Here is a 24,134-nt window from a genome sequence, read left to right on the forward strand (position 1 = left end):
AAGCATGCATGAAGTTGTATGGAGTTAAATCATAAGCTCTTGCTCATCTCAAGAGGCAGTGAATTTCTGGTCGGCATTAAAGATGACTCTGTAAAGATGACTGTCCGACAGAGAAAACATTTTCAAAGAGAATTTTAGGTTGTCCACATTCATGAAAAGTGTACATAGACGTATCAGCAAAGTAAAAGAACGAATGCCAGGCGCATCCTTATGGGGGCCTCCAACGGCAAGCGCCCACAGAGTGAAATGCCTGACAACCCTAGGGTGATGTTTCTCTTCAAGTACCTGTAACTTCTCTTTCCTAAGATACCATCGTGCCCTGCCGTTTGGACTCCTCAGACTTTGCAAAGAGTGATGGCACTGCTCTCCAGGCATTGTTTGCGTTTCTCCACGCTGCTGAGGCGGTGGAAAGAGCCCTAAGTGGAGGACGGGGCTCGGCTTGTAATCTGGGTGGGAGGAAATCGGGCGTCGCGCGCCCGTGGCGCAGACCCGGCCCAGGGGTCGAGCGCTCGGGGGGCAGCGGGCGCAGGACGAGGCCGCAGGGCCGCCTCCTCCGGCCGCTCCGGCTCCTCCCAGCCGCGCGGCGGAACCTGCCCCGGACTGCCAAACGGGGGCCGGAACGGGGCCCGACCACCTCCCCGAGCCGCCCCCACGAGGCGCTGAGCCGCACTCCGGGCTCCGCCGGTCTCGGGCTGGGCTGGCGGGTGGGTGCGCGGCCCCGCCCGGCGCCCACCGCCCAGCCCTCGCCTGTCTCCTCCTTTCCCCGGGGCTCCGCTGAGTTCATTCACTGGGATTGGTTTCAAGTGACGCCATCTCTTTATTTTTAAACCAATGACCTCATCCGCGCTTGAAGTTTCCTGACCAGCGACTCTTTCTCTTCCCCCCACCCCCCACCTCACCCCCCTGCTTTCCCCCTCTGGCTGGCGATCCGGTTTTTTTTTGGGGGGGGTTCAGCAGTTTTTCAACGATTATTATTATCTCTCCCTGCCCCCCTCCGCTGTCCCCACACGGCCCCCCACTTTCACCTCCCCAAGTTCTTAACCCCTTTCAACCTTGTTTTTTCAAGGCGGATGGTGGTGGTGGGGGGGGGGTGACTATTGGTGGAAGAGAAAGAGTGAAGAAAAGTTGCAAACGTCTCTTCTCTCTCTAAGCCTCCCGCCCCCACCCGCCCCTCCAAGAAGAAGATAATTTAGTGCAAAGAAGAGGAGGAGGAGGAGGAAGAGGGAAGGAGGAGGAGGCGGTGGAGGAGGAGAGGCGACGGGACGGACGCGAGCCGGAGCGCAGCCGTCCTCCCGGCTCCGCCGCGGCGCCTCGCGAGTCCCGGAGGCAAGGGGGGCCCGAGGGGCGACGCCGTGACAGCTTTCAACCTCCCGCCCCCCGGGAGTCGGGAGGTTGGCGGCCCCAAAAGTAAGTGGCCACGGTTCGGCCGGGAGGGTGGGAGGGTGCGGGGCTCGGGGCACCCGGACGCTCGCGCCAGCAGCATGGACTCTCCGCCGCGCGCCCGGACTCCGGCTGCCCGGCGCCGCGCTCTCGCCGGCCGGGCTCAGCCTCCCCAGCTCCTGGCCACCTTTTCGGAAGGCGGGTGGCGACGATCGCGACCCGGAGGCACACGAGTGTTTGAAGCGGGGGTGCAGTAGGCCTTGCTGGGGACCGGCACCAGCGGGAAAAGGCGGCGGGGCGGGCGGCCGGGCGCGGGGTCTCGATCCGTGCGCCCCTGGCGGGGTCCCGCGTCTAGCCTTAGCGCGGGGAGTCGCCGCCTGCGCCGCCGCCGGGGGACGCGGTATCTTCGCGGGCGAAGCTGTTCATTTCCAGGCGCGACTGTTACACAACACGCCTGCCAAATGGGGCCCCGGCCTGACTGTTCCCATTATCCCAAATTCGCCTTTGGTGGAAGCGGCGAGGCCACCTGGATGGTGGCGGTGCCGCTCGCTTGCTTAAACCAAACCAACCTCCCCCAAACTCAGTTATCACCCTGGGGGCCCGAGTCATGGTGTCGGGGAGCCCGGTGCACTTATACTTCTTTATTTAACACCAAGATATACAACGTGAGAAATTAAAAAAAAAAAAAAAAGCCCAGAGAGGCGACTGAGGGTCTGCTGATCACGTGTAGTTTCATGTAATAAAACACCAGGGAGGAAAATATTTTTGCACAACCATAGTTTTCAGGAGCTAAGTTGATTTCCTTAAAAAAAAAAAAAAGAAAAGAAAAACAAAATACAACAACTCGGTTATTGAGAAAATACATGCAGTTCTTAAAATGAATGGACACTGCAAAATCCTGAAGAGGATCTGAAAGCCCTAGGGGTCTCAAATTGGAGAAAGCACACCTCTAGCCACTCTGTGATGAATAAAGCGGAGAGGAAAAACCTGTTGCATAATCTCATTTGCCTTTGGGCTTTGCTCTGGCGGTCCCTTCAAGCAAGCAGGAGGGAGTTAAGGTGCAGGGTTTTAAAAACTTTCTGAAGTTCTTTCTTACCCAGTGCCCTCACTGCCACTTCTGCTTTAAAAGATTATAATAGTCTGCTCCCATAAGTGAACCTAGACTATCACAACCTGTTTAGAAAATGACCAGGTATGTTTCTTTTTTTCTTTGTGTGTGTGTGTGTGTGAGAGAGAGAGAGAGAGAGAGAGAGAGAGAGAGAGAGAGAGAAATTTGCCATCCATGATAGATAGAAATTTGCTTGGGGAACTTGTACTGTCAGAAAAATACCTCTTTATCCCACTCATTTTAGGGGGCTGGTTGAGGATATACATAGGTGACAACTGCTTCCTCAAAGGAGTTATACAGTTTCCATCTGCAGCCAAAAACTGATTCTGAAAGTTAAGGTAATTTTTTAAAAGAAGAAAAGCATTCTTATCAATTTAGTTGATTTTTAATCATTTACTTTGCCTTGAGAGTCATGTGTATGGGTGGGCACAAGCTTGGGAGGTGATGAAATCAACGGAGACTGTGGAATTCTATATTTGGCGAAGGCAGCAAACTGCAGAAGAAAATTGAAAAACTCAGAATTTATGGCTTTGTTAGGTATTCAAGTACACATGTGACTGGGCACCATGAATGTTTTGTTTTTCTCTAAAATGTAGTTGTGGAAGTTACTGAATTTGAGGATTGTATGGAAGGTTGGTATTTAAAAAAATTTTTTTTTTGGTTAAAATTTAATATCTTCAGAGAAAATAAGGACTAAGTAGCATCAGCCCACATATTGATTTTAGGTAGAATAAATTTGCACTTATCAAAGTTCCATTGGGAGAAAAATGAAGAGTGAGTACTCTTAAATCTCTTGGTACTATGGCAGACAGTAGGAAGAAGGGTCAGTTCAATTACTAGAAACCTACTATCACATGTAAAATAAATATAAAGTAAAAGTAGGCACGTTAAATTGAGGACAAGCAGTTTCTTTGGCCAAAAGTTAAAAGGCAGTAACTGAGAAAGGGACGAGATAGGAGATCCTGTTCATCTTGTTCTCTTTCTCTTTCTTACACATTTAGAACTTATTTGTGCAGTTGAGGCTGAGATGGGGTTTAAGAGAAAGTCTGATGAGAATATGGAGTTTAGATCCACAGGGAGAGCCAGGGTTGATGTGTGTGTGCATTTTCATGAAATACCTGTATTGGGAATGTGACCCCAGAGTTTTGGCCTGTGAAATTACATATTGATGAAGTTGACTTACATGACTGATTGATGTAAAGTTTTCTGTTTTTTAACCAATCATAATGCCCTACAAACTGTGATTCACCAGAATTACCAGTGTAATTTATCCTAGAAACCCAACTTTTCCTAGAGTATCTTTTAAGAAAGCAGAATTTGCTATCCTGTGTTACTTGTTCTAAAAGCTTTCTGGAATTTTAAACATTTTAAAAATGCTTTGCATTTTCAAACAAAAGGTGCTTTAAATTGAAGAAGTCAATGCAGGGTAAACTGATTTGGATCAGAATCCCAAGAAATGGGAGGAAATTAGTCAGGGGAAACAGAAACCAGATTTCACGACAGATTTCAACAGATAGAAAAAAACTAGTTAAGAAAGCTTCATAGGGAAAAATCACAGTTGGTGCTTGATTGACGTAAAAAAAAAAGAACTGCATTATAATTTAAAACTGAGACAGATATTCAGCATCATAAAAGAAAACACTGCTAATGCTGGCTTAAAGAAAAAAACGAGAGAAAATCTCACCCCAAACTATTTATATTTCAAAACTAGATGTAAAATTTTTTTCCTGGTTTTTTTTTGTGTGTGTGTTGAGGATCAGTTGATATTTTTGTACATTTCACTAGTCCAGATGATCCACTGTTGGTGGTGTGAAGAGATAAGGCTTGTTATGGTTGCTGGACTTGAAACAAACTTAGGTTTTAGGAGAAGGCCTTTTCCATACACAAACTGAGAAAGGGGATTCAAAATGTAACCAAAGAAATGACTGGAGGAGATGGATGGCTCAGAGAGAGAAAGACCTAGGGCACAGCACCGAGGACAGTGCGTAGAAATAATAGCGGAAACTTGCCAGATCTAAGAAGGAAAGAGGGTACATCTTGGCCTGAGAAGAGAAGGGTGGGTGAGGGGTGTAGGGGGGTGGGGGGAAGTACACCCTACTACCATAGAAACAAGAAGAGAGCAGTGAAACTTCACCTCCTTCTTGAGTGGGGTTTGATACTGCATTCTAGGCATTCACCTACCAGTCACAATGTTTTTTTATTACATTAAGAAAATTTCATCTTGGAGGAGGTGGGTGGACAAAGTAAATTGGGAACTTAAGTTATAGGGGAATGTAAAACTTGAAATTGCCAAAGATAAAAGTTAAATAGAGGGGGAGCCACTATGATTGCAGTTAAATTATTAGAAAAGGAGGGAGCTTATAAAATTTTAAAATGAGTAAATTGATTTCTGGCCTAGCTGCAGATAAAATTGATCAAGCAAAACATTTATGAAGGGTCTGTCACTAACAGAACTGAGGGGGAGGTCTGGAGGGGAGATGTGTGCCCTGCCTTTGGGAAGAGGGAGAAGATTTTTAAGAATTTTAAGGGATGTCTGTTCATATGTGAAGATGAATAATTATCCACCACTGGGAAGTACCAAACTCATGGTCTAAAGGAGAAGATTAGCGTGTTCAGGGAGGTAATCTTGAGTTAATAGAATTTGACCCTTGCCTTCAAGAACAGTTAATATGTGCTTGGAAGAAAGGAAGTAAAGGGAGTCTGAGGGGGTGACCATTCATCCGTCTCTTCATTTAGCAGATTGATTTGGAGCCTCTATTATGTTCTACTGTTCCAGAAACAGGACAAACAAGTGGAAAATAAGAAAGATGAGGGTTTTGACTTGATGGAACTGACACGCCAGCAGGAGAAGACAGGAGGATATTAACAAGTTAACACTCAATGGAAAACCTGATGTCAGATAGTGATGGCTTGTGAAGATAATTGTGATGGGGTGAAGGAAATTACAGAGGGCTGGTTATAGCCCACTTGTTCTGGAATGACCCGTGTTGCTATGCTGACTTGATGAATATGTTCATGATGAGATAATGTTTTAATATTTATTAGCAATCCAAATCAATTTGAATGGAAGTCCCTATCTTAATTAACTTCATCTTTAACCAGCTTTTAAATAACAACCCTGCGTGATATTTTTTTAGATCGAAGCACACAGCTTGGAGTTTCTAACGCATTAACAACTTATCCACAGTTCTTTCCTTCCTGTTTACGAAGACTCTGGTTTTTGCAGTGTGGTGACCATCACTGTTGACAGTTTGCTTAGGGTTGTGATGGTTTCTTGGGTGCTGTGCTAAGGTTAGAATCTCCATGAAGGACAAATCACAACAGTGCTCTAAACTGGAGCTAAATTCCAAGGACATTTGTGTGATGGTACCTTTAAGGGAGCATGGAAGACAAAAGATAGACAGTATAAGTGAGCTATTTGGCTTAATTGCAAAATAGGTCAAATAGGATAAAGGCTGAAACCTCTCTTGTACCACATGGCACAGGGGGAGTTGAATGGTAAATTTGGACAGTGATAAGCTTCTGTGTGCTTAATTATGTCTCCTTAAAGGTCTGTAGGGGAGGTAGTAGCGTCCCTAGAAATGCCATTTGAAATTCAGAATTGCTGCTATTTTTCTGGAAATAGTACAAACCCACAGGGAAAGTGCCAGTCCAGAAATGCAGAAGTCTGGGTTCTCACTGAAGCTGACTGCCAGGTTTTGCTGCTGGTGAGAAGATATCCTTTGTCATGTCCACTAGACACCTCTTTGTGATTATTTCTTGCTTTTGGACACGCCAAGTGCTTCTCAAACTTCCCTTAAGAAATACACACCTTCCTATGGCTACTGTGAATGGGTGAATTGGTGGTAGGAATCTGACGGGGACTATATCTGAAAGGGGAAAACAAACGTTGTACAAAAAGGAACAATGATGCAAAATATATATAAATAAATGAATCATATTTAAAAAATTAATAATAAAAAAGAAACATGCTCCCTCAATCTTTCTGCAATTTTACAAACAAAAACACATTTTATAAGTTGAGGCAAAGGATTTCTAAAGGAATTTCTAGTCCATGTGTATATCTGTAGAGCCAGGCCTTGCTTTGTAAGTCCGTAACTCCTTTTTATCTCCACTTCATTTGATGCATGGGACAAACCTGTGAAGAAAAACAATTTAAAGAATACCATTTAGAGGACATAGGAAATGCTTTAGGGTTCCCTTCTGAACTAAATACTCTGTTTAGGAGAAAGTTGTAGCTGTAAATGCTGAAGGTCTATGGTGTGGATTCAAGTTAGTGTGATTTTTACTTTTCAAAAATATTTGGGAAGAACAGTGGAACTCGTTTGTTTTCTGTCCAGGAGGAGAGTGAGACAAACTTTATATGGCAAGGAATATGCATTATCAATTATAATGATATATGGTAAGGTAATTAATAGTTAATAGGGCCATTCTTCCCCTTAAAATTTATGGGGAAAGGCATATATAGAGGAGCATATGCTGCTTGGATGTATGTATATATGTATATACACATAATACAGAATGTATTTACTTTTTTCATATATATAAAATGTACAACTGTTATCTCAGGATAGTGCCTGCTAGAGTCGGCTTTTGATAAATGCTGATTAAATTGAATTTATAGAAAGGTGGTTCCTTTCTGTCTCTAGCTTAGTGCACTGGTTTTTGAGTTTTGTGTTGAAACCCGCAGGGCACCTGACCTGTTTGAGCTCCCTGCTTGTGCTATAAGCTGGCGCCCGGCCTGGCCGGCCCCTGGCCTCCCTGCCCCTGAGGAACCTGACCTCATCCCTTCCAAAATGGCAGGTGGTTGTCTCCTCCCGCCTCCTTCCTTCCCTGAGCAGCTGCGCTGTGATTGCTGATCACAACTAGGTAGCCCCAGGTTTTGCCAGTCCGCCCTCCTTCTCAGTGGGTTTCTGCTGTTATTTTTGTTTGTGTTTGGCTGGGGGAGAAGCACGTTCCTAAGGAAGATAATTCTTGACTTTGTAAACTATACCTGTATATAAAGCATTACTTCCTCTACCTTCCTAGTTTTGTGAAAAACCCTGTGCTCACTTGAAAACAAACTGGTAGGATGTTATTTTGATGATAGAAACCAACTGAAAAACTAAAGTTTTTTTTTTTATAGACAATTTGGAAATTAGAATGTGGAGTATGTACTAAGTGATTTTTAAGATTTTTAAGCATTATAACTATCAAACTTATATCTGTATCAATAGTATTGTGCTTATGTTAAGTGAATGCACACCTGTGAAAGAGACATATGCTGGTATTTATAGGCGAGATGACATGATGTCTCCCTAATCTTTGTTTTAGAAATACTTCAGGGTTGACATTTAGTGGAAACTAAATCAAACTACATTGGCAATCGGTTAATAGTTTGTTTAAGTTGAATGATGGGTATTTGGGGTTTGTTATTGTTCTCTGTACTTTAGTATATGGAGATAGCCATAAGAAGTTAGTTAACTTACATTGTCGATCATAACTGTTGGGAAAGAATATTAATACAGTAAAGTTTTGATATAGTTGGTTAATCAAAAATTGCCACTTTGTATTTTCTCTAAATTCTCCTTTTAGTCATCAATTTTTACAAATAAGGAGAATTTTGTAGAACCATGATTGCTCAAAGTACTTAGAACTCTTAACGTTGAGCCCTTATAATAGGAGTAGTAGTTTATAAATTGCTTTGCTACACTTTATCTTTTATTCTCAGAACAAGACCTGAGTCATCCATTTTACAGATGTGGAAAATGAGAGCACGGAGGGACTGAGTAATATATCCAAGTCCCAGAGCAAGTAGGAAGTGATCCTGCACTGAAGCCCAGGTCTTTGGATTCACTTTCAGGTGCTCATTCTCTTAGAGCCTTATACTTGTAAGTGTGTGCTTTTGTGGTGGTACAAACTTGCTGTCTCAGGTCACCTTTGTACTTTTCAAATTATTGCTGTCTTGTTTTTATGGACTGCCTCTGTCAAAACTTAACATATTAGATATTAACACTGAAATGTTTAAAATATTTATTCACTTAAAAATAGCACATTCATCAAAGATGAATATAAATAACAATACCTCTCAGAAAAAAAGGCATTCCAAAAAAAGTGAAAAGTATGACATTGTCCTATTTTACCGCTCTTTGTAATATAGTGCTTAACAGAAGACAGCTGACTCTTTGTAACAGCTTCGCTTTCAAGCTGTTGATAGGTTGTTTTGTTTGATATGTGAGGAAATCCAGCTCTCCACAGATAAAGGCTGAAAAAGAGTGGAGGTTTTAATGTCTTTCTGTATAATTGTGAATATTTTTTGTTAATATCAAGACTCAGCAAGTGGTAGATTCTTAAAAGATAGTTGCAATATTGAGTCTAAAACCTTGGCAGTGATTTTTGGTACTCTGGAACTTTCCAAACTCTGTTGGTCCACCTTGCAATATGGATCTTTGACCTGTGTGAGATTTTGTAACATACATTGCTCATTTGAAAAATAATGGTTGCCGTGTTATGCAGCTCTTTCCAGTGTTGACACATTTGATTACACAATAGTTAACAAGTTTCATCCATTAATATGATCATTAATCTTACCCAAGAAGTCTATAAGAGCTGGGAAGCAGTCAACTGTTTGGTGCCAGCTCAGGTTTTCTAAAATTCTGATTTTTTTTCCTCAAAAACTCAGATTTTATTATGGGCAATAGATATTCTCATCCATCTTACTCCACCCCCAGCCCCCAAGGGTCAGGCCAATTTTATTCATATATTCATTTTAAAGAAAATATTTCCAAGGACCAGCACCTAAACAACTAGTTGTCTGTTGATTCTTCTTTTAAGTAAAACAGTATTCTGTGAAAAAGTGTGTAGAGTTCACAACTCAAACAACTACCTGAAGGCTTATCCTCAGGTAATCACCATGTTAGGTATGCAGACTAAGAGCTTTATTATTTCTAATTTGACAACAAACTTTTGCTTTTCAAGAGCTCCTCAAGTTCACATTGAAATCACTGGTCTTTAAATTAAATTAATTCATTAGAAGGAATTCATTAGGATTGATAGGAAAGTGATGGAGATTCGAGCAGATGCAACCGAAGATTGCTAATACTGTCCACATAGAAGTACTGAGCACACACTGAGTTGATTTAAGGTTGATATTGTGACTTCAACTTGCTATCTTAGAAAATTCTAAAACCCACAAGACAATACAAGCATTAGCTGTTTCATTAGCTGTTTCATTAGCTGTTAGAGGGCTATGTTACCACACACCATGTCACTTCTGGAAAAGTGACTGGGAAGCGCATGAGAGCAAAGAAAGCAGATAACTTCTTTGTATTTCTGTGTTGCTCTCATCATTTAGGAAATTCCAAGGGTTTAAGGAATTTTACTAGAAATGGGGACAAAGACCAAATATATCTTTCATTATAAATGCCAATGTCAGCTTCATACTTGAGGACACATACCCATGACACTTTTTTCCTTCTAGCTAGGGCTGTGATTTTTGCATAAGTGTGAGCTGAGGGATGAAGACAAGGCAGAGTGGAGGGAGTATATGTTAGAGACCCTGGGAACAGCTGTGGGCAGAACTGGGCTGTGGAGATGGGCCTAGGAGAGCAATGAGGGGCACTGGGGGATGGCTCTCTCCGCATTGGACACAGGTGCAGAGGGGTCAAGAGAGAAAGGAAATGAGTTTTAACAGGAGTCCTGAAGATGGATATATATTAGAAAGACTTCTGTCAAGGTGTGGTTAAAATAACTATTGATAATCTGATTTTGAATGTCCGATCACTGTTCAGATTCTATTTTGAATGTCCGATCACTGTTCAGATTCTATTATTATAACACATAGTCAGCTATGTAAGTTATATGATGAAGACAGCAATGCTGTGAGTTTGATGCAGTGTTAAGTAAGTCTCTACACTTTGGGTACAAGCATCAGTTCATGAAGACTACTGAGTGAATGTGCCAAGTGTGGATTCAAGAATTTGAATTGAATAAAATGAAATTCAAGAATTTAAATTTGAACACTACTTTTTAAAAAAACTAATAGGCAGTAATGGAGACAGAGATTAGTTCAAACAACTGCTATTTATCAATGTTACTTTATTTGGGACATTTTTTTCCAAAAAGGATTTGACATGATTTAAAGTTACTTTTTACCCCCTAATATTTTCTCTACCAATATTTCCTTTAATAGGGTCATATAATTAAGGTAGTCTAGCCATAACTAATTATGTTGGCCTCTGTTAACTGTGCGGAGAGATACAACCCTGTTGCTTTTTAGCTGCATGTAGTATTAGCAGAATATGTTTTAATGGGAATGAGACTGGACACAGAAAAACCATTGCATGCCAAAGAATATTGTTTTTAACATTCAGAACTGCTTTAAGCAACCGACAGAGGCTTAACCCTCCAGATATTTATTATTATTTAGTTAGAGAAGGTCAGAGATGAGTGTCCACTGGATTGGTTCAGCTGCTCAGCAGAGGCCACAGGGCCCAGGTTCTCGCCAGTCTTATGCTCCGCCATCTTTTGTGAGTTCACTCCCCTCCCACTCCCCCAATCAGGTCACAAAATGGCTGCCTCCACTTTAGGCATTACATTCCTTTTCAAGGCAAGAAGGAGGAAGGGGCTAGAGCTTACACGCTCCCTCCTCCTGTACATGCCTAAAGAACAGTTGTTGCCTAGAAGCATCCATCTAGTTCTCTGCCAAGTCTCATTTGCTCGAACTAGCTCATGAGTCCACTCATGCGACAGATTGGGACTGCGCATGCGGCTAAGCGGGTGGGGTCAACACGGCAGGTATGACGTACTTCCTATGTCACTTCCTGGGCTTAGGCTGCCTGAGGTGACTTGGGAGTTTGTTAGCAAGATGGAGAGCGAGAGTTGTGTGGAGACAGTCAGTTAAGTGTGTCTGTCACAGAGATGCAAGAAGGAAAGCAGAAAGAGTTGTAAGTAACTTACGAAAATGACCTCCTTTAGTTCAGAGGTTGTTTTAAGTGTTCACTTAAAAACAAGTTCTTTTTTTACCAAAATTATACAGACCAGTATCCTAATTAGTTGTACCTCTCTGATTTAGAGCGTTTAAATTTCAGTTTTTGCAACTGTGAAATGTAATTAGTTAATCTCTGAGGGAACTTCTAATTCTTTTGAGCATTTCATATTTTATTACCTCTTTAATCAGGAAATTATTATTATTAGTCAAGGGTAGAGAGAATGTGAAAACTATGATTTTTTTAAGGTAATTTTTTTTAAATTACAAAAGTTTATTTTTACATCATTTTGTACATTTTTTTTTTCCATCCCGATTGTAATCCCCGCGGGTTTCCCATCACCAAATCACCCGTGTGCCATCACCATAATCCCGTGCATTTCTCTCCCCCCGCCCCCCCACCCCATTTTGATCCCATTCCCCACTCCACCCCCACAAAATGTCACTGGTAAAAGCTATGATTTTTTTTTAAGTCATCTTGATAGGAAGTACACCTAATACAGATCTTGATATTATGGAAGGTTAAAGCTAAAATTACCACTTACAAAGGAATAGGCAAAACTATACTAAGGCAAATCCTAGAAATATGACTCTATTAATTGAAGCTTCTGGAGGGACAGGCGTGAGGAGTATAGGGGCAGACTCTTGTCGTCTATGGTGGGCGACTATGAGAGGCTTAGTGGATATGGTGTGCTACCTCACACCCAGAGAAATGTGAAACTATTCCCCAAAATACTGCACAGTGCTGTAAACCAAGGTTACCTCACTTTATAAAAAAAAAAAAAAAATTACCAAAATCAATCAGTAAGTAAAGGATGGTTAAAAAAAAAAAAGTCAGAGAAAAAAGTTTTGAATTTGTGACAGTAATTGCTTCTACATTCTACTGAGAATGGAAAAGTTATTGTGTTTTTTCATTTAATAGGGGAACATACTCCTACATGTGTATAGTCTGTAGTTAAAATATCCTCATTGCAATAATTTGAGAAAATCCCCTCTGTCTCACTATTGCCAAAAACTTGGTAGAACATCCCTCTTTGCTTGTTGGGCATTTGTTCTTAATTTGTTAATTGTGTTTGTGCTATGTGTTTGCCTTAGATAAAATTAAAGGACAACTAAAGTCAAGTGATTCACTTAGGCATTTAGCAACTAAATTTACTTCAGTGAGATACAAACTTTGATGTTTCAAGTGGTATTCTTTTATTTCAAGGAGAGTGATAACTGATTCCTCATGTAGAATTCTATCAAGATTCTATGAATTGAGCTACACAGTAAGCTGAAAGTCAAATCATAAAGCTTATAAAAGAGGCCGTTAAAACGTTTGCCTACAAATGTTCACCTGTCTTAACAACAGTCTTAATAGAAGGACCCCACTGAATTTCATTTGTGGTCTATCTGTATTAGGTGATCCTGGAGATTAATATTATTAAACTGTGGTATTTAAAGGGTCTGAGGATGAATATATTTGCAATTCAGAGTGTATTTTTAAGAATGAGATGTATGCACATTTCAAGGTGCTTTCAACAGGGTTAAGGGAAGTGTCTAATTTCATTACCACAGAGTATCCAGGTATCAGTTAGAAAACTTTCCTTCTACTGAAACCCTTTTAAGTATGTAATTAAAGCAATTGTTTTCATTTTTCATTATGTGAATGACTAAGAGCCTGGTTAATGTAAATATTCAGTAAGCTTGATTTTATAGCTTCTTGGTTTTATAACCAACAATAAAAGTCATGTACAGTGGAAAACCCCTTCTTCTTTTGTCTATAGCCTCAACTGAAAGGCAAACTCTTGCAAATTTTTTGGCAAATGCATGACTTGTCGGGCAAGATCTTAGATGCTGCCGGTGGCTATCTCATTAAAGGACATAATTAATGTGATGTTAGTTGAAAGAGATACAGGATTTGGGGGTGGGGGGATTTCCAAGTACCAAGTATGATATCCACTTGCCAGGAAAAAGTATTCTTTTTCAAGTTTTTACTAAAAAGTTATTGTGAAATCAGTGGAGGCTTTTATTTTAGAAATGACCTTCATTCATTCATTAAGATAAGCACTGGGATTTTGAATCTGGTAGACTTACTGTTTTTTTTTTTTTTTTTTAGACAGATGATCCATTCTTTCAGCCAATGATGTTGTCATTAACAGGAACAAGTTTTACTGAGTGACTTCTAAGAGTGAGGTATCCCAAAGGATACAAAGGAGAGTGGGTGGGCTTTGGTCAAGAAGAAGTTCATACTTGATCCCATCACCTCTAGATTATCCACTCTTAATGGTTTAAACAAATTACAGGAAAGACTCCTTTTTCATTGCCTCTGGGGTTCTTGGGCTGCAAGCCCAGCACATCAGCCTCCACTTTTCATAGAATAAAGTCACCAATCGGAGTGGAGATCAGTTCCCTGAAGCCCTCTGCCGGCTATTTTCCTGTCTTGCCTCTGATTGTAGCCTTGTCCAGTTGTTCAGAGCAGAGTGTGGCTGGCTGTTTCTGTTGGATGGTTTGAGGAAAGGGGGACTTGTCCTCAGCAGTTCTTGGTACATTTTGGGAGTAAAGAAAAGCAAGTAAAGAAAAGCAAGAGATCTATTACTGTTTTCTTTCTTTGGTTTTTCTTGTCATTGTTTTGATAAAAACATGTAACATCTATCATCTTAGCCATGTCTAAGTGTATTCACATTGTTGGGAAATAGAACTCTTGGACTTTTTCATGCAAATAGGGTTTCATGCATCAGTCACAAATCCCCTCTCCTGTCCCCAGCCTGTGGTAATTACCATTCAACATTTTGTCCTAATAAATTGACTGTTTTCAGTATCTCATATAAATGGAATCATACAGAGTCTTTGTGACTGCCTTATTTCACTCAGCGTAATATCCGCAACGTTTATCCATATTTTAAGATGCTATGCATTTGCCTTCTTTTTTAAAACTGAAAAAATACTGTAATTTACATTGCACATGTTGCCACATTTAAAAAATTATTCATTGATGGATATTTAGGTTGCTTTTGGCTCATGTGAATAATGCTGCTGTGAACATGACTATGTGGATTTCTCTTTTAGACCCAGCTTTCATTTCTTTTGAGTACATACCCAAGAAATGGAATTGCTGGAATATAGTTTCAGTATTTTGAAGAATGACCATGCTGTTTTCCATAGTGGTTGCACCATTTTGCAGTCCTACCAACAGTGCATGTTTCCATTTTCTCCACATCTTTAGTAGCACTTGTTTCCTCTGTTTGTTTTTTTATACTACTCATCCTAAAGGATGTGAGGTCCCTTACCACTGTGGTTTTTGATTTGCATTTCTCTGATGGTCAGTGATAATGGGCGTCTTTTCATACAGTTTTAACCATTCATATGTCATCTTTGGAGAAATGCCCAAGTCTTTTGCCCATTGTTTAATCAGATTACTTGGTTGTTGTTGAGTTGCAAGATGTCGTCTTCATTTTAAAAAGTGGATCAGCACCTTAAAAGTACTTGCAGATCAGGTGCAGGACAGTGCAGGAATACAGAAGTGAAATGAATGGACTAATGTCACTGCAGAGCAGCTTCTCATCTCTTTAGCTATTACTAGGCCCACTTGCTTCTTTTCAGGGATTTGTACTCTGCAGGGGAAGCCTCAGGGTCATTCTCCCCTCATATCTCAGATATAAAACCAGTACTATAAAAACAGTAACTAAAGTACCTTCAAGATTCCAAGTTTTGAGAGTACTGCCTTTTACCACCTAATGGCAATATCTAAAATTTCCTGGGAACCCCAATAATCTCTGACCCTTAGACTGGGGAATCTTTCTGATCAACTAATGATGAGTAGGAGATGCTGCATCAAAGCACTAATGGATCATTGCCTTTTTCACTTTTAAACTCAATTTGCTGGTTACAGCATAGCATCACCTTCACTTCCTGGATCTACAAGTTAGCTCTTTAACTGCCTCCTTCCCTTCTCTATTGTCGAGTGGCAGAGCTTGGACTTTGCCCTGGAGATACATAGCAGTTGCTGTTTTTCTTTAAATCTACTCACAGCCCTAGGGAAAATAGAAGCCAAAGTTCATTGGACAGGGCATTTGTTTTACACGAAGAGAGCAAACAAACCAGTCCAATTTCAGTGACTATGAAAAAATTCGGTGAGAATAGCTATAATTTTGTTTTAAATGCCAGGTTTTTAGAACTGTTTCCCAGTTGATTGCTTTATTCTTGGTCCTTGATTCATACCATACATGGATGGTGATGCCATGGTGGTAATTAAAAGGAACTACTAATGTGATTGCCCTGGTTGAGGTTGAAGGGTCCTGTGGATTCTGCTTGATATGCTCAGAATTACTTTTGTAATAAAGGCACTTGACATTTAAAATTTTATTTTTGCATCTTATAGATATTGCCTGATGGGATAGTCCATCTTTAGAGAGCTCATTTTAATTACATGGATTTATGTGGTGTTGCCATATGGTGCTAGGACTTTAATTACCTTCATGCTAACAGAACTGTGTGAAGTAATAAGGTAAACAAGCAAATCAGTAAAGTAAATAGGAATGGATGAGGTACCTGCATGGTGACCCAGAATTATAAGTTGGTCACCATGTATGTACAATAGAACCAGTACCTAGTCCAACATTGTATTCAAACTCGGCTACCTATATCACCTATATTGCTTTCTGACAGGTTAGCAGGTCTAGATAGAATATGACCAATACTATAGTTTGCCAAAATGCTCAGGACAGCTGAGTGTGTGAACAGGGAAGTGATGCAGGTGAATGAGGCAACTTCAAAGACTACATTGTCGGAAGGTGCTAAAGTGTCCAGAGTCATTGTGATCATTGTTACCACCAATTGCAACCACCAGAATACAGATAAGGTTAAAAGAGTGGGCCATAATTAGTAAACCAGAATCCATTAATGTTATCAAGAGGATGTTGAGATTTCACTTCTAAGTGATTGTACTTCATGGATTTTTAGTATATGAATTTATCAGATATTTTATCATTTATTTATTTATATTCTATGATAAAATAACTTATTTCTGTATTAAAATTATTTCACTTCTGGTGTCCAAAAGTAGGCAAGGATACATTAGTATCCTCTGGAATAAAAGTTCTTTTCCTTTTGGTTCAGAATTCACATATTAGACATTTGACTGGACATAGGACTGTAGGATTGTGACTTGGTCACCATTTCTCTGATCTGTTTTGAAAAATTTATTGGGAAATACTGCTGAAGCTATCATACAATTTCACCTAGATGGTAGCTTTTAGAATACTACTAGACCTTATTTAGTCTTTTAGATGTCTATTATTAGGGTAATTTAAGATCTGATCATGATTTGTGTAGTAGTAAGTAAGCTTTTTTAATTAAATAGGGACTATCTGTATAAAAGCATTTCAATGTTATTAAAAACACCTATTCACAGTAACTAAAGAAGTAGAAAGTCTATGACAGACTCAGATAACAAAGCATTTGTTAAAATGTATTATCTGTTCATGATAAAAAGCTCTTAGCAAGCAAAAGTGGGAACATCTTAAATATGAAAAATGGTATCTATAAAACTCACATACCAGAAGCACATAATAATTAAATATTGAAAGCTTTTCCACTGAACTTGAGGCCTGTATTTGGGCTGGACAATACATGGAACTTCCAATACTGTTGGTTGGACGTTCTAGTTAGTGCAGCGAGGCTGTAAAGTCAACAAAAGGTAATAGGTTGGACAGGAATAAAATGCTTGACATGATTCTGTGGTCAAAACACCTACCAAAAGAACTATTATAATAGAAACGTAAATTCAGTGGTGAGGATTGAAAACCTTCTCCCTGCATTTGGAAAACAAGGCAAGGATTTCTCTCCACTCCTTTTCAGCATTGTACTGGCTGTACTGGATGTTCTGCCAGTGCAGTAAGGCAAAAAAGAGAAATAAAAAGCATATAGATTATAATAGAAGAAATAGAACATTATTCACAGAGGACATGATTGTCTACATGGAACATCTGGAGGGATTTTTTTAAAAGTTTGAAAATGGAGTGAGTTTAGCAAGGTCATAACCTAGAAGGTTATAAAAAATACCATTTATGTTTTGTACTAGCAATGAGCAATTAGAATTCCAAAAATTTAAAAACTATCACAATCTCCCAAAGAACAAATACTTAGGAGTAAATCTAATAAGAATATATGAGTAGTTTTTATGCTGAAAACTACAAAGCATCTATGAAAGATCTCAAAGAAGACTTACATGAACAAAGCTCTACCTCATACTCATGGATTGGAGGACTTAACATTGTTATCATGTCAGCTGTTCTTAAATTCATCTAAGGATTCAGCATAGACCCAATCAGAATGTTCTTAGAACTTTTTTTTTGCAGATGAATTCATTCTAAACTGTATATGGAAAGGTAGTGGGACTAGAATAACCAAAACAATTCTGAAAAAGAACCAAATTGGAAGACAGACAAATTTCCAAACTTACTGTGCGGTTTAATAGATAGAATAAAGAGTCCAGACCTACACAAAGATGGCTGATTGATTTAAAGTACACAACTTAAAATTTACCATTTTAACCATTTTTAAGTGTAAAGTTCAATAGTAAGTATATTCAAATTGTATGTAACCAGTTCCCAGAACTTTTTCATGTCCATTTAATATTTCTATTTACCCCCTCTTGCAACCCCAGCAACCACCCTTCTGTGTCCTATGACTGACCACTTTAGATACCTCATGTACATGGAATCAGTCAGTACTTTTTGGTGACTTTTTATTTTATGCAGCACAACTACCCCAGTTATGGCTCATGAGTAAAGGTTCATAGTTCATCCATGTTGCAATATGTGTCAGATAACATTTTTAAGGCCAAAAAAAATTCATTGTTTCTGTATAACAAATTTTGTGTATTCATCAGTGGACATTTAGATTGATTCCACATTTTGACTGTTGTAAGTAATGCTGTGATTAAAGTGACTGTACAATTCTTTAAAACACTTTTTCAATTCTTTTGAATGTATACTTGAAATGAAATCACTGACTCATATATAGTAATTTTTTTTTATTTTGGAATTCCTTTTTCCTCCTCTATATATGTATACATATTCCATTCACCTTCAACCAAACCACCTCTGCCAAAGCCCTGATATGCCTCCCTCCCTCATCCCCTTCTCTCTCTTCTGTTCCCTCTAGTATCTATTATTATTTTTAGTTTGACATATCATCTTACTGTTTTTCATAACGGTAGTACTATTTTATAGTCTATCCCACAGTAAACAGATTTTTCAGTTTCACCACATACTTGTCAATACTTGTTATTTTCTATTTTATGATTAGTAGCTATCTTAGTGACTGTTAAATATTGATACATATATTTTTAGGTTAGGTGTTTTAGGCTTTTTAAAAAATATTTTTAGAGCAGTTTTAGGTGGCAGTAACATTGAGAGGAATAAATGGCGATTTCCCATAATGCTTCCTACTCTCATGTGTGCACAGCTCCAATCAGCATTTCCTGCCAGAATGGAACATGTGTTACAACTTCTGAATCTACGTTCACATGATCATCACCTAAAGTCCATAGTTTCTATTATGGTTTACCTTGGTGTTGTACATTGTGTGAGTTTGGACGAAGGTATGACATGAGTCCACCGTCATTGCATCATAAAGAGTCATTTTACTGCCATGAAAATAGTCTGCTGTTCCTGTGCTCCCATCCTTTCATCTCCTGGCAACCACAGTCCTTTTACTGTCCCTATAGTTTTACCTTTTCCAGGATGTCATGTAGTTGGAATCAAATAGCGTGTAGCCTTTCCATTGGCTTCTTTTTGGCATTTAGGTTTTCTCTTGTCTTATTATGGCTTAACAGCGTATTTCTTTTTAGCACTAATATTCCTTTATCTGGATGTGCCACGGTTTCTTTATTCATTCACCTACTTTAGAACATCTTGCTTTTCAAGATTTAACAATTATCAATAAAGCTGCTGCAAATATCGTTGTGTAGATTTGTATATGGATGGTAAATTTTCAACTCCTTTCCATAAATACTAAGGAACCTGACTGATATATCACATGATAAGAATATGATTAGTTTTCTAAGAAAGTGCCAAATTGCCTTCTAAAGTAGCTGTAACATTTTGCATAAATGTGAGCTCCTGTTCATCTACATCTTCGTCAGTATTTGCTGTTGTCAGTGTTCTGGATTTTGGCAGTTCTAGTAAGTGTCTTTGTTTTATTTTCATTTCTCTGATGACCTGTGATGTGGAGCGTCATTTCATGTGCTTATTTGCCATTGGTATATCTCTGGTGAAGTGTTTATTAGGGTCCTTGGCCCTTTTAAAAATTGGGTTGTTTTCTTAAGAGTTTTGAGAGTTGGCTGTATATTTTGGATTTGAGTCCTTTATCAGACATGCCTTCTGAAATATTTTCTTTATGTCTGTGGCTTCTCTTTGTAGTCTCTTAGCAGTGTTTTTCACAGAGCAGAAACTTTTAATTACAATGATGACCATCTTATCAATTCATTAATTCTTAAATGAATCACAAGATCATCTAGATTTTTTTCCCTAATGACATCTTCTAGCAGGTTTATTGTTTTGCATTTCACGCTTTGGTCTGGTATGCATTTTGAGTTATTTTTTTGTCAAGGACATAAAACCTGTTTGTAGATTCTTTGGTGGGGGCGGGGAGGGTGTTATAAAAGTTTTTAATAAAGGTTTTTGTTCTTATGGCATTAAAACTTAAATTTGAAAACAGGAGGTTAAAAGAATGCTAGTAATAAGTTATATTTATTTTTTTTGCATGAGAATGTTTTAGCACCATTTGTTGAAAAAACTGTATATTCTCCTTTATCAAAGATGAGCTTGACTACATTTATGTGAATCTATTTCTTAGCTCTCTGTTCTGTTTTTTTTTTTAAATAGTATCTTTTTTTTTTTTAAAGATTTATTTATTCATACAGAACTGGGGTACAGGTCAGATATGCGGAGGGTGAGAGGATTCACCAGGAACAGAGTGGGGAGCAGAACAGGCAGATCGATGAAGTACACTGCTGAGGGGAGCAGCGGGCGGGTCAGGAGAGGTCTACCTCGCCATGTGGATCTCCTCCGGGGCGGGGATCGAACTCATGGCTTAAGCTTCTTAGTGCAGTGCTTTAACCGCTGCGCCACCAGGGAGGGCCTCTCTGTTCTGTTTCATTGATCTCATTGTCTATTTCTTTTTGCCAGTTAATACCCTGTCTTGATTACTGTAGCCTTAAAATTCTTGAAGTCAGGTAGTGTCAGTTTTCTGACATTGTTTTTCTCCCTCAGTGTTGTGTTGATTGTTGATAATGTACCAAAGCAATTTAGAAAGAGTAGTCTTTAAAAAAAATCATGATGAAATAACCATGTATCATATAAGAAAAGAAGCTCAGCCTATACCTTATACCTTCTAGAAAGCTGAGCTCAAAATAGATGCCAGGCCTAACTAAATCATAGAGGATAAGAAATTTTTAGAATAATACATGGTAGAAATCTTTGTGAGTGGGGGTAGGCCCAGACTGCTTAAATCTGACACCCAAAGCATGATAACATGAAAGAAAACAATTGATAAATTGGACAATTAAATTAAAGACCTTTGTTGTCCCAAAGACGCTGTTACAAGAATGAAAAGAAAAAACCTGAGGGTGGGAGAAATACTTGCAAAAAACATATGTAGTAAAGGACTTCTACCTAGTCTCACTTGTTACCAGTAGTAGTCAACAGTAAGAAAACAACCAACCAGTAAAAATGAAGGGCCAAAGGCTTAACGATGCTAAACCAAACAACCTAGATCAGTGACAAAAAAGCACATGAAATTATATTCATGAGTATTAGGAAAATGCAAATTAAAACCACAGTGAAACAAACAGCTATTAGAATGACAGGGATAGACAACCAAACCAAAAAAAACTTAGTTCTTGCTTGTAGAGGAATATTAGTACAACTACTTTGAAACATTTTGACAGTTTCTATAAAGGTTAAATATCCACTTCCCATACTCATTGGTGCCTCTCACAGCTAAGAGAAATGAAAACCTGGACTTAGATACAGGTTAAACAGAAACCTGGACTCAGATGTTTATGTTACTCGATGCAGAAGTACCAAAATCTAGACTAACCTAAATATCCTTCAACTGGTGAATGAATAAAAAGCTGTGGTACACCCTTATAAACTGTCAATATTAGCATCAACATGGACAAATCTTAAAACATTTTGTTGCATGAAAGAAGCCCCTCTCAAAAGGCTGTGTCCTTTATGATTCATTTTAATTAGAAAGATAAACTCCAGGGATAGAGATTAGTGCTTGCCAGGTTTTGATGGCATGGGAAAGATGTGGATTACAAATGAGTGACATGAGGGAATTTGGTGGGGGGGAGTGGATAGGAATATTCTTTGTGTATTGTGGTGATGGTTGACACTGGGCAAAACTGAGAACTATATACCATAAGGTGTGAATTTTATTTTATATAAATTGAAAATTAATACTTTTTAAAAAGTTCAGTGATATTCCTAGATACCAGGTCAATATACAAAATCTGTATTTCTGTATATAATAGTAATAATCATAAAATGAAAATTTAAGAAAGATGATATTTATAACAGCACTAACAATATGAAATACCTAGGATTAAATCTAGTGAAAGATGTTCCAAATCATTACACAAGCTGATTCTAAAATTTGTATGGAAACACAAATGGTGAGAACAGCTAAGTTAATAATGTTGAAGAAAAAGAAAGTTGTAGGGCCTTCCTGGTGGTACGGGGATTGAAGACTCAGGGCTCTCAAGCTATAGCCAGCCATTGCAGCTTGAGTTTGATCCCTGATCCCTGGGCCAGCCAGGGAGCTATCTTACATGGCACAATAGACCTCTTCTTTCTTGCCCTCTGCTCTCCTTAACAGTGTTTTCAATTAGATCTGCCTGTTCTGCTCTCCACTCTCTCTGGTGAATCTTCTCACCCCCTCACCTCTGGCTCATACCCCAGTTCTTAAATAAATAAATAAGATCTTTTTAAGAAAAAAGAAAAAGTTTCAGGGCTTATACTGCAGAATATGCTGTGTAGAATAAATACATAGATCAGTGAATTGAAATAGAGTCCAGAAAGAGGTCCGCAAATATATATCTGTATATTTCTGTTTCCATACATGTATGTGTATACAGATACTTAATTTATGGTTAAGATTTTGGGGAAAGAAAAAATGTTAAAACTAATTGTCTACCCATATTGAACAAAGCTAATATTGACTCTTCCCGTACATCATATACAAAAATAATTTCTAAGTCAATTATGAAAGGATAAAAAAACTTCAAGAGGTACTCAATACTTAAGTCAACAGAGAATGAGGAATAAAACCACAATGAATTACTGCCACACATCAGCCAGAGTAGATAACATTTTAAAACAAACAAACATGATAACAACAGGAACTTGAAAACACCAAGTGTCAGCAAGAAAGAGAGCAGCTGGAACTCATACACAGTCGGTGAAATTGTAAACTGGTGTATCTACCTTGGGAAATACATAGTGTGATGAAAGTGCTGTAAGTACACTATGCTTATCCACTCCTCAGTGTACATTCAACAAAACTGTGTACTTATTTTCACCAAAAGACATATGCAAACACAATTCATAATAATCCAGACTGGAAATAACCCAAATTGGCCCATCAGTAGAAGAATGAACAAGTATGCTGTTGTATAGTCAGTAAAATATAACAGTTGCTACTTGGGACAGCGTGAACTCAGATATAATGTTGAGTAACAATTCAGACACAAAGAGCCCCAAAACAGACAAAACTGGTCTGTGATATAAGTCAGGAGTGGTGTGAATGTATATCATGTTGACTTCAGGAGCTTTACATTTCTGAATCAGGAAGATAGTTACAGGAAATTTTGTTAGAAAAAAAATTCTGGGATATCCATTTCCTAATTTGTATTGATAACACATGTTAAATTTGAACTTTGAAAATTTACTGAAAATGTTTTTGATTAGTTATAGAAGTGTTTTAAGATTGTGTTAGTTTCTTTTCTCAGAAGTAAAGTTTATATTATCAGTGTTGTAAGGGAGAAAATTTGTATCTACAAAATGCAAAAAACAAGCTCTATAAATAAATAAATTCTTTCCTAACTAAATCAAGACATTCCTAGGTTTCTTGAGTTTTTTATTGTTTCTGTTGCTAGGGATAGACCCATTTTTCTTGTCCTCTTTTTTCTTTCACAAAATAATACATTTTTGGAAATCATTATCAGCTTATGTAGATCAGACATCTTTCTTTTTTAGATAGCCATTAATACTTCATTGATATTTACATCATTTATCATTTGTTGACATTGAGATTATTTCTCACTTTATAATCAATGTGTCATCAATATTTGTGAACAATAATAATGAACAATATTTCACACACATTCTTGGGCAAATTATTTATATAGGACAAATTATCAGAAGTAGAAATTTTGGTCTTAGAGAATGTGGAAAGAGAGAAAGAATAAAAAAATAAATATATATGACTATAAACTCATTGAAGATAATTTTAAAATAGCAGGAAAACTTACAAGATCGATAACTATTAACAGTTTGCCCATCTCCTTGGCTTTATCTTCACTCTTCACATCCATACATGATCTGTTTTGAGAGTAAATTATTCCCATCATGGCCTTCAATCCCCAAGTTCTTCAGTGGGTCTCCAGGAATAAAGACATTTCTTATTCAT

The 24,134-nt window shown here is 38.6% G+C and overlaps 1 protein-coding gene across 1 annotated transcript in view; it reads left to right on the forward strand.

Moving 5' to 3' along the window:
• The first annotated feature begins 1,330 nt into the window (after positions 1-1,330).
• DUSP16 (dual specificity phosphatase 16) overlaps positions 1,331-24,134 on the forward strand; it is a 71,435-nt gene continuing 48,631 nt past the window's right edge. The window contains exon 1 of the mRNA XM_004693269.2: positions 1,331-1,407. The gene's annotated coding sequence lies outside the window, so the exon portion shown is untranslated. The remainder of the gene's footprint in view (positions 1,408-24,134) is intronic.

Source organism: Condylura cristata, unplaced genomic scaffold, assembly GCF_000260355.1.
Source record: "Condylura cristata isolate star-nosed mole 26May11 unplaced genomic scaffold, ConCri1.0 scaffold00036, whole genome shotgun sequence".
NCBI classification, from domain to species: Eukaryota; Metazoa; Chordata; class Mammalia; order Eulipotyphla; family Talpidae; genus Condylura; species Condylura cristata.